This window comes from Pyxicephalus adspersus, chromosome 5, assembly GCF_032062135.1.
Source record: "Pyxicephalus adspersus chromosome 5, UCB_Pads_2.0, whole genome shotgun sequence".
In the NCBI taxonomy this organism is placed as follows: domain Eukaryota; kingdom Metazoa; phylum Chordata; class Amphibia; order Anura; family Pyxicephalidae; genus Pyxicephalus; species Pyxicephalus adspersus.
Genome location: NC_092862.1, coordinates 119,743,353 through 119,755,468, shown reverse-complemented (window position 1 = coordinate 119,755,468; position 12,116 = coordinate 119,743,353). Strand labels below are relative to the sequence as shown.

General features: G+C 35.4%; 1 protein-coding gene across 1 annotated transcript in view; it reads left to right on the top strand.

Moving 5' to 3' along the window:
• Positions 1-12,116, top strand: part of PRKAG2 (protein kinase AMP-activated non-catalytic subunit gamma 2) — a 68,330-nt gene that overhangs the window by 360 nt on the left and 55,854 nt on the right. The window lies entirely within an intron of this gene.

Below are 12,116 nucleotides of genomic sequence, written 5' to 3'. Positions count from 1 at the left end.
TAAGCAAAAGTTTAAAGAAATATAAATGTATAAAGTCAATATAGTAACACCATAGATAGATCTCCAAGAGGACATTTGTATAGTGTACAGCACAATTTATTATTTTTTTATGGTTTTAGATTCTTTACATAATTGAACATTTGGATGTCCTAAGGCATCGTAGTGAAATAAGCAACGTAATATTAGTACTTACACATCTTGTTCATTTATGCCTGTGCAGGCAATCAGAGTTACTATTGCCATAATATAAAATGTTTAGGGGCCCGACAACATGTGTTTGTCATTAGTTAATCAAGAGTTTGCAAATACTTCACTTTAGGCTGTCATTGGTAGCACTACAGATAATTTTGGATCCAAAAGGAGATCCAGTGGTAACAGTAGGTACATGTAGCAGGGAATCCCCTCTATGTTCCCATGGTCTCTGTTGGTGGTTTGTAAAGAGTTGGAACATGTTCGGTGTTTGTATGCTTTTGATGTGCTTTGTGAAGCATGTGGAAGTTTGGAACGCATTGTTCAAAATTTGATTAGGTTATCATGCAGTGCTAGTTATAGAATAGAACTATTTCCATAGTAAGAAATTATTTGCAAGTAAATGTAAATGCAAATAAAAGCAAATTAGAAAAGAATAAAATCAACCAGAAACATTTCAAATTGTGCCATGTGAAAGAGTTTATAAGCACACTACTCTAAGCCACAAACTAAACCCAATCAATGAAGATGAAAAAATCCACGCAAAGATGCCAGGATCATGTAGAAGGACATTGGGCCTGATTTATTAAAGCTCTACAAGGCTGGATAAGATACACTTTCATCAGTTAAGCTGGGTGATCCTACAAACCTAGCAGGGATCTGGTCCAGGATTGAAAACATTTGCTAGCTATTAGCAAATGATTTTAAGAAATCCATTCCAGGTTTGCTGGATCACCTAGCTTTACTGATGAAAGTTTATCCTCTCCAGCCTTCAGGAGCTTTAAAAATTAGGCTCATTGTGTCTGTCGCAGTGCTGGGGGTGGGAACCCTTTGTCATGTAGTTCCACAATAATGAAATATTATTCATAAAAACATCAGGTAAATTCCCAGGTAAGTTTTTTGCAGGGGTAGTTGCATGTTTGACAATGGCTGATCATCCTGATGAATAGCATCAAAGTGAACTAATTCACAAAAATCTAGAAATTTGTGGATTACCCCAGAGAGCTTGAATAAATGGGCCTTAATGATATTGGACACATACAAAAATTACATCCAAACTGTGAACATTTCCTTGTCCTGTTCAAGTGTAATGAAACAATTTTAGATCTTTTCAGGAAAATAAAGTCACATTTATAGATGATTTGTGGAAAAAACCTAAAAGACTATTATCTCATATAGGTTTTAGGTCAAAATACCTATTAATGCATATTTTAAATCCTATCTCAACTCAATCTGGCAACGAAATGCTCATAGCCTTATTTCCCAAACCATTGCAAAACTACAAATGTCAGCCTGGCTTGCTGGATCATATCATTTAATAGGATGTAAAAGAAGTAACAGTAGCATTAAAAACAAGTAGCTTGTCACCTGGCACACCTATATTTTTGTTCTGTATTCATATTACAGGTGGATATTTGGGTGGGTATATAAGTGCAGGGCATGCAATCAAAACTGCATCCCTCTAGGAACCCACACTCTCTGCTTTTTACAGCTACACAGACAGGCTATTGTAAAAGTTGCTACATAAATGTTAGTGTTTCATAAAGTAGTAAAGGGAGTAATAAAAACAATCTTGTGCCTGTAGCCTAGCAGATTTATGTGCACTATCCACCTGTATATAACTGACATCTCTGTCAGTAAAGAAAAAAAGGTAACTTAAAGAGCAATAACTTGAATTATACCCTAAAATAGTCTCCTGGTGACTTCCACGGTAAATAATGATTTGCATTGGCAGTCTTAGGATGGTGTTGATAAATAACGTATGTTAATGTGTGTTAAAAAGATGCAAAATTAAATCTGGGTGCTGACCCAGTGCCTTTTGGCCACTCGTTTACAGCCCCAGTGATGATGTCTACTTCTTCTGGATGTTGAAAGGTATCTTGCACTGTTTGACTCCCAAAGAAGTACCCCAGCACTTAGCCTGGGGAGCCAGAAGATTCGGAGACTGCAACATTGTGGGACTACGACTTTACATTTTGTTATGCCACTAATCAGTTACAGGGTGTTGGAAGGTGTATGGGGTCATAGTTTGCTTAGAGATAAACTTTAAAATATATGCTTACAAGTGATAAAACTGTAACATAAACATAATGTAAATCTTAAATCTATTTAGCTTTGCTTTGACCATGGTCCTTTGTTTTGTGATTTTTAAGCAATAAAGAGGGATCAGTAAATCATAAACTCCTTCTTTTTACACCCCGTTTGGTATTGGTGATTGTATGCATTTATAAACCAAAACTATTGGTAGTAATTAACTGGGGGCCCTTTAAAGCAGCTTGGAAATGTTTAACAAGCAGTTCATTGTTAGTCCTCTAAAAAATCAGGGTAATGGTTGCACACACTAGGGTGCAGATACTTCAGTGGCTTTTATATTGTCATCTTTAGCATATACAGAAATGGATGCATTGCTTTAGATCTTTTTATATTCTGCCCAGTTTCCACAGATCCAATATGCTGTGGATGTGCTGTGTGTGCATTATAACTAAGATAAAAGCAAGCTGTGCATACACTTACCAAAATCAATGCTTGCATTAGTCATACCCATTCTTCTGTTATTATTATTATTATTATTAATAATAAAAATAATAATAATAGTAATCAACAGGATTATTATAGCGCCAACATATTACTCAGCACTGTACATTAAATAGAGGTAGCAAATGACAGACAGTGACACAGGAGGAGGGGAGGACCCTGCCCAGAAGAGCTTATGATCTAGGGGACCTTTAATTTATCTATTTTTCTAGGTTTGTCTATTTGTTCCTCTGCTAATCTCCAATTACGTGTGTAGGCATGTGCCGTTGTGCCTTCATTTCCCTTCTGACCATTTGTCTGATGACACAGTATTGGAATGACACCCCAGGCCTAAGTACGATCACTGAGATCTGATTTGACCTATAGTGAATAATGCAATTTTATCTGCTTTGCTTTAGGCCATTCTAATGTTATTCCAGTTTATGTACCACTAAAACCATCATAACCTGTTTATTAGCAGGCAGAGTTCAAGTCATACTGTTTATGGCAATAAAAGCAATCAAATGGTAGAGATTATGTATACATTACTTTATTTTAAGTCCATTTTTTTCATTTTTTCCATTTCCCTTAATGTCTCTTTTTACTCATACATCAATAATATTTAATGACTTGATTATTGCTACATGATAGCCATTGAATAATGCAGAATGTTTGTGAGTTTGATACCTTTCTTGGCTAGCTTACGTTTTTAAAGATGCAAGCTTTCGGGGGTGTTACAGGTATGAAAAAGGCACCCTGAAAGATTGCATCTTTAATACCCAGGAAACAATTTCACTTTTTTTACCAACTGTCTATTATTTAAAACAGGAAAGTTCTGTTCTGTTTTGTCTTAGTGTGCCGTACTTCTCCGGCCCTTCTTAATTTTGAAACACATTGAAGAGTAGGAATGTTTGCACAGTGCCGACAAGTTTAATTTAAAATTTTATGCCTGTACCACTCATTGGATGCCTATATTCTACAGGTGCTGATGTGTAGACAATGGAGGCTCTGTCACCTGTATGTTTCTTTGTGCTACAAGGGAACAAGCATATACAACACCCCTAGAACTTTGGTGCCCAAATTGTAGCACTTATGCACTTATTGTGTGGCCATACAGCTTTGATGATATTTCCTGCCACTCTGATGCAGAGATTTTTTTGCTGAAGTCTGAGGAGAAATCAAAACTTTCAGTGTCATTCTTAAAGGTCCCCCACAGCTATCCCTGCTTTTTCCCTCTAAACTGGACTCATTACTCATTAGGATACAATAGTGACATATTGTGATTGTAGTGACATGGTTGTGGTATTTTTCCCAATATTCACCAAATGAACCTTGCTCAGGGGGAGAGAGAGCAGGTAATAACAGCAATGCTATCACAAATTATGTATTCAATCAAATATGTCCCTTTATTTACATACATATATATTGTATGCATTTGCTTTATGTACTATTAAGAGAATGACATTTTGCCTTGAGATACTGTAGAATTTATACAGCTTTGATCCTATAATGACTTTAGTAATACTGCGAACTACAGTGCTTGTGTACATCTGAAGGTATAATCATGTGGAGGATTTTTTTTATGTAGAAGGGCAATAACCTTTAAACGATTGCTGGCTTAATAGTGCTTTGCTTAGCACAGACTTTACTGTACAGGAGATCTGTTGTAACAGTGTCCGTGGGATGTTTTAGGACTCTGTTGGGATCAGGGCCCAGTGCTTCTTGCTTATGAGTATAAAATATTGCATATGTATCTGTCTATATTTATATATACATTGCATACACATTCCTGTTTTATTTTTATCCTGGCGAAGGAATTACAAACCATTTGCTTTGTACAAAGGCAGGCTTTCACTACAAGATGTTTCTCTTCTTATACTGGAGATCAGTTATAGGGGGATAAACAAAAGTTTTTTGACTACTTTAGGATTTACAAGTTTAAAATTATTTGACAGGTTCACCAGCTTTGTGCATCTAGGTATCTGGCTAGACATTCTCGTCAAAGCGTTTCTACTTTAAAAAGGCCGTCCATTTGTGCGTTTGCTGTATTTGTGCTGTAAAACCTTGGATAAATGTTATCTACCATTAAATAATATCCATGTTTTACATTTTGCTCCATATTTTACATTCTACAAGCTAATCCGCTATTTCTAGATTGCTGTCACCGCATGATACTGTCCTGATTTCCATTCAAGTTAAGGAACTGTACATACCTACTTCTGCAGAATCGCAACAGACTTTAGTTTGTAACGGCTAACAGTGACTATAGCAACCTTTAACACAACTCCACACTAAAAATAGACCACCTTTAACACACTGAAGGAAATCAGAGGGAATAGTTGGTGGCAGTTGGCTATCTAATAAATTGTAAGACTGGACCTCTTTAAAACAACATACAAAGGACTGTTGAATGTAAAATAATACCTAAAGCATAATACTAATACCTGCAAACTAACTAACTATAGTGTGGAACTAATCCCAAAAATTTAAAAAAATTATAAACAGGCAGGTCCTTATTTGCAGAAGACACAGGTGATGTCCCATCTGCAGTATAAAAAAAAACCTTGCCTGCCTAATCGCAATGTTTTAATTGCACTCACCTGTTTTGTTGCGTGAACCTGTTTTGTTGCTCCATCTTCTTTCTTCTTAATTTCAAGCGTTTGTGGTTCGACCATCTTGATTGGCCACACAGGCGCCGGGGTTACTCCAGTTCTGGCAGCCACAGGGGAAGCTTAAATGCGCCAGGTATCCCAGGTTCCTACGCCATTGTTTTGAATGCTTATGCCTATTGCAGAAGGGACATTGCCTGTCTCTTTCTACAAGAATGCCCTACCCGATCCCAAATTTTGAAAGCGCAACTTCAGCTTCAAATCTGTAAACCTGTTGTAACCATTGTATTGGGTCCCCAGTCCCCAGTCTATCTGCAACATTTTTTTTCTTTTTGAATATTTATTGGGAAATGCAACAAGAGGTGCTAAAGCATGCGCAGGCAGGTAAAAAGACTCAAAACTCAGAGCAGTAAAGTTGGGGGTTGTGGCAGGCAGCCCATACTGATATTCTACTAACACATATATTGGAGGCCAGGGACTTGTAAATAAAATGACATTTGGAGAGACTGACCCTATAAGATGGAAGGACTGACCCTTTAGGATGGAATATTCTATATTTCAGAATAACTGAGTGTAAGTAATAGCAAAGCTAAGGCTATAAAAGTTAAAAGCGTTAAACTTCTTACGTGATAAAATATCATATATTGTTGGCTATGATAACAGGCTGGAACACATGTAATTTTATATTTAAAAAGAAGGAAAAATCTGTCTAGATGTCCCTAATTATCTAATCAGCTTTCCTACTTGTCAGCTACACATCCCTATCTAGGGACAGGCACTTGTTACACTGAGCTGGAATTGGAAACAAGATAATCAGCAAAAACAGATTACAGTTTAAATAATGACATTGTAACTCCTGTCCTGCAGATCCACAGCAGTGATTAAAATGAACACGTCTGGTGGGAGAAATGCTCATTTTAACACCTGGATGTTGTATATGAGATTAAATAATTATCAAATCATACAGGGAGTGAATGTGGAGAATAGTCACTAGAAATAGACATTTGTGTATTAAGAGTGTTCAGTAGTAGCGCATTAAATATTGTTCTCACAAAACAATACAAATTCTGTTTATGGAAGTTGATCATGAAGACTTGCAATAAAGAAGAATTTCCGAAAATTTACTTTTTAGATAGAATAGAAAAGGGTTAGAATGTCTGTTTTTTTTTTTTTTTTTTTATGTCTGCATCCCCACTGAATAATTACACAGAAATAAATAGAAAAAAAAATGCGGGCTAATAGCTCAAATAGGAACATACATTAATTAATACTTTAAAAAAGCTCCCAGTAATAAAACCCTAAAGTGCCTCTTTGGTTTTCCCATGCAGGGTAAAGTAAAACATTTGCTTAGTTACCCTCTACTAAGCTACAAAGCTTATAAGGTGAAGCTGTGCTAAATACTTACTTACTGTTACTTCATTAACTAAGCTATGTGAAAATTCACTCTATTCTAGCTATAGCCAACTGGTGGTCCACGAGAAAATTTTGTGGTCCGCGGCTCTGGCCCCACAGCGGGATCAGGAGAAGGACCTTGCACATGTGCAGTCCATAGTCCGTGCATTTAGCGACCAATGCTCTATTCTACCCATGCTTCTTTACTCCTTTAGCAACTAAATCCCTCCAGCTTGCAAGTTTATTCAAAATAATAAGATGAGGATGCTGGTAACTATAGGTATTTTATTAGTAGTACAAAATAAATTCCAGGGAGATAGATAGAGCAAGTAGGAGATTAAAGACTAGTAATCATTTTGCCTGATGTTCCTTCTTTTCTCATTGCTGACTTACCATTCTTTTTATAAACTGTGTCTTTGTGTGGAGCGTTTTTGTACAAAGAAGTTCATGAAGTGTCCTGCAATTTATCAGGAGGAACTGATAAACCCCTGAAACGTGTCTGGAAAAAAAAAAGAGACATTTAGCTTCTTCTCTGAAATGCTGATACCTTAAGGAATGTGATATATAGTTCTTGGTCAATAACTAAACCTAAAAATGGGGCCAGACCAACAGTGACTTTTTACTATTTATGAACCCATTGGTTCAAATTGTTGTGTACCAATTATTTGTAACATTAATGTGTATGAAATGAACACCAATTTAAAAAAAAATCCCTATCTCTTAGTTCAAGCCTTTCTTTCATTGTGTCACAATATTATTTGTCAACTCACACAGTTTGTGTGAGTGGGGTTTTGGCTATTTAGAAGTATATATATGGCAATAAATCTGTTACTCTTTCTAGCGGTTCCCTTTAAGATTTTAAACTCTTTTGATAACTCAGGTTCAATATTATATTTATTACATATATATTGCTATGTGCCCTCCAAATTTTGGCCTTGACCTTGTAGATTCCTTGTAGAATGGTATTTGGTTTTATGCAAACCCTTGTGCAATAATCTAAAACATGATTAAAAAATAATCACTCTTCCCTAGTGTTTTAGCACTAAAAGATTGTATTAGTACTAATGGAAATCAATAAAGAAAAGTCAGATTGCCAATTATCATTGCTTAGCTTTAGTGTCTATTCCAAAACAACAATTTTATGTAATGCAAAGAAAACAAGATCATAACTAATTTCCCCTTCACTGCCTTGCTGAAGTGACAACTGGTTTTGTTGTAACAGTGTCTTAGTTATTTCTTTCATCGACTTAACAAAATTCACCTTTAAAAATCTTTATCAACATTCTCAGTAATCATCACATTTTTCTGTGCTTCTAACACAAACATTATTTGCCGACTTTTATTAATTCACAATATTCCAGACTGACATTGTTTTAGCTATATGTTAATTCTAATTAGTGTCATTCGGTTACTTCCTGTTACCAGATTTGATATAAACGTGGCTTTGGTTTAAAAAGCTTGCTTATTAACTAGTGTCTTTATTGATTCAGTAAAGTATAAGAAGTTTTGTAAGATATTTATACACAACTGTGATGTGTGTTGTATTATTTTAAGATTTAGGTTATCAGGAGCTCACATTAATTTCACCTTGCTTAATGGAAATAGCTGCCCTTCTGTCACCTGCCTAAGTCACAATGTTAACGTTTGAGTTCTGGCCTTGTGATTGCTGTTGGGGCAGTTCTCGTCCTGCTGTTGCCTGTGTAAGAGTGTTTGAGCACTTTTTAATATAGAGAGTAAGACTTAGAACATCTGTCACAGAACATTCACAAGGTAAAAGAATTTACCAAAAGCATGATATTTTTTCAATACTTTTGTTACCTCTAGGTAAATAAAAGTGTGGCAGTTTTGGTACCCTTTTGATTCATGTATTCTAATAAAATATATACTAAAATAAATACAGCAAATCTGCTAGCAAACAGCTGCTTTTTTCTCCAATTGCCATGTTCTCCATTTTGTGTCTTTTAGTTATTCTGATAATGGTCTGACCATCTTTAGAAAAATGTTCAGTTGTATTGCAGTACTCCTTTGCACATTTTTTTTCCCATTATGTGCTTTTTATATTAGCTTTCTTAATGTGTACAAAGTCTCACAATGACAGCAGTGCAAAATTCAAGCAGCCATTTACACAGCTTGTTATCGTTTTCTTGTACTTATTTCCACAGCCAAAAACCCGTAATCCTCTGAAGTGTTTGAGAGCCAGTTGTTGAGAATGGCACATTACTGTCCGGCACTCGGCAATAGTGCTCTTATCTCAAGTTTTATATTTGTTTGTTCTGTATGCTTTTACCTATCAGGATTTTCAAGACTCTAGAGAGCATTAAGGAAATATTGTAGTGGCAGTCAACCTTTCATGTTGCTTATTTATTTATTTTTTTTTTAAAATAGAATCACAGAATATAAATACATGAACAAATATGAATATTTTATTATGTTTATGCTGCTCTGTTGCATTTTTATCTAAATAGCAGCTTAAAAGGTGCTAACTGGTACACAAGAAATTGACTCTATTCATATTCTAGTAGTTTTCTCCTCAATGCTGCATTGATTGACAAGCTTAGCACCGGAAATCCTGAAACCAGAAAGGGAAAAAAACTAAATGCAGTCTATAATTATTTGTCCTTCGGTTATTTTTTACAGGTATTAATTTATTCTTGTGCAGAATTATAATTTAGTGTGCACCATGATACTGACAGCCGGAAAAGGCTATAAGTGATGGGACATTTCACTTTCATACATGATCACGTCTTACCTATATCAGCTCCTTTCTTTATTAATCCAGCTGATTGATCGGTAGGCAAAAAAATATTGATTGCTGATTGTCATGCTTTTTGGCGTGGTAATTAGGATTAGATTAGAAAATATTGAAAAAGCTGACAATGCTCTAAACCACCAGCAGGTTCTTGCCAAGGATCCGGCTCCTAAAACACCTTTTTTTTACTATGGCCCCCAATAGTAGGGGTAGAACTTGTGCAGCGGGGAGAAATACAGGTTAATGTCTTGTACCAGGCAAGTCTATGCTAAGGTCCTGTCCTGCTTCGCAGATTCAGTGCCTGAAGAATAGGACATTTTTTATGGACTACATTAGGAGTCGAGGCAGGTGGAGGTCATGTAAGGATATGAGAACTGACTCAGCAACTAAATGAAATCCAGAAATGATAAGAAGTGCACAGAAGAGCCAACAAACTCTACATTGGAAAGTTAGAAAGTGTCCTGCACTTAAAGGCAAAAATACTCATTTAGGTCTTAGGGTGACATAATAAGGACTAGTACTTAGCTTACCTTGTCCTTAAATCTTACGTTGGTCATCATGCACCTTTTCTTTTCTTATACTTCCTTGGTGTCCTAACTTACAATGCAGGACTATTGATCCTGCATTGTAGAGGATGACAACAGTTCCTTTAACCAACACACAGAACTTCAGTACAAAGCACCATGACAGATGAGGAGCCAGTAGGAGTAAGAGAATTAGGTTAGTATTATTCTTTTTACATTCCCCCTACAACTTCTATTTTGAAAGATATTGTTTATTTGTTGTAATTTGATGTAAATACATCCTTAGAAAAAAAGATAATATTTCATTCAGAATATTAAAAAAATGGAAGACCAGTAGGTAGACCTAGTAGATGTACATAGAGGATATTAGGAATGGACAGGAGGGTGAGGATAAGAATTTGTCTTAACTTACTACAGTTAAGGTTGGACAGAATGAAGGTGGTGGGATAGTCAAATGTAAATTATGTTCATATGAAAACTGAACCAATCACTATCAGAGTCCACTGAGAATCCCTGCAATAAACCATAATCTAGTTGAATGCTGAGTTGTAATTACACTCTGGGCTAATAAAGTATACACTTGTAAACAAGTAAAGTATCCGCTGTATTATATGGATCTGTGGCAAGTTAGGCCAAGTTATACGTCAAACCTGGACACAACCAGGGAGATGCAGATAAAATAGGGAAAGGAAACAGATATTGTCGCTTGACTTCAATGAGTAGTTTGTTGTTCTCAGTCTGTACAATTTTCACATCTTGTACCAACTGGAAGGAGCTCTAAGGATTTGTGAGTTCACCCATGAATGCTGTTTTGAAAATTAGCAAGGTTTTTACTTGGCTGTAAAAAAAAAAAATGTCTAAAAATTTAATCATTAAGCAATACCGCAATAAAAACTGTGGCGTTACATCTTTATTAAAGTTTAGGCAGAAAGCCCGTTTCTGCATAAACATAAAGATAGTTTCGGACTTGTGATTATGATGTTTTCGGTTAGGTTCCATTAGTCCTTTGATTTCAGTAAGTTTAAAGTCATTTTGTGATTTTTTACTGTAAATGTTCTTATACACTACTTTAAAGTGTATCTAAAACTAAAACTGTTTTTATTTTAAGTTTATCTGGATCTTTATTTTTTTTGTTACCACAATATGAAAAGAAGTAGAAATCTATAAACGTCACTATCTATCTGCACAGCTATCTAAAAGAACATTTTCCTCACTTTTAGAAGATTCCTACTGCCTGCTGTGTCTTCCCCCTATTTCATCTTAAAGGAAGCTTATGGTATGGGAGACAATGTACCTCTGGTATTAAATGGAACCTGTGCTCCATGTCAACTTGATATTGTGAGTTTGGTAATGACCAATCTACCGTGGTTGCAGTCAACACTCCCACTCAGCTCACTTCTTCTCATAAACCTTCACTGTTCAAAGTTCATCATATATCAGTATCTTGATGACGTAATATTCTACTACCACAGCTATTATTCAGTTTATCATATTTGTTCTTTCCTTTTAGAAGTAATTTTATTGACACATTTGATATCCTCTCTCTGCAGGACATTGGAATGTTTACTCCACACCATGTCCACAAAGTCATTCATAAAATGCAGGTCATGTTGTAAAATACATGGTGTAAACCCTTTGGGGTGTTTTTAATAAATCATTGCAGAGTTTCACATTGTAATAAGAGAACTTTGACAGGCACTTTTTTTACTATCTCTAAAATAATTATTTTAGATAATTATTATTAATATATACAGTATATATATAAAATATAATATCTAAAACAATTATTTTTAATTATAATTAGGCCTTTTCTTTCATTTAAATCCCGAAGGAAGAAATGCAAAGGGTATGCTATCCATTAAATATGCATAGGTGTATATTTTTAGCATGGATTCATGGGCCTATAGAAAAAAATGAATATGAAAATTTGAAAAGGCTGGTTGGTATGGATAAAAAGAAGAAGTATTTTCTTAAACATTTTAATCATTTTGGCCCAACCTATCAATGGGCCTGATTTAATAAAGCTCTCCAAAGCTGGAGAAGATACCCTTTCATTAGTGAAGCTGGGTGATCCAGCGAACCGGTAATGGATCTTGTCCAGGATTGAAAACATTTGCTAATAAATAGCAAATTACTTTT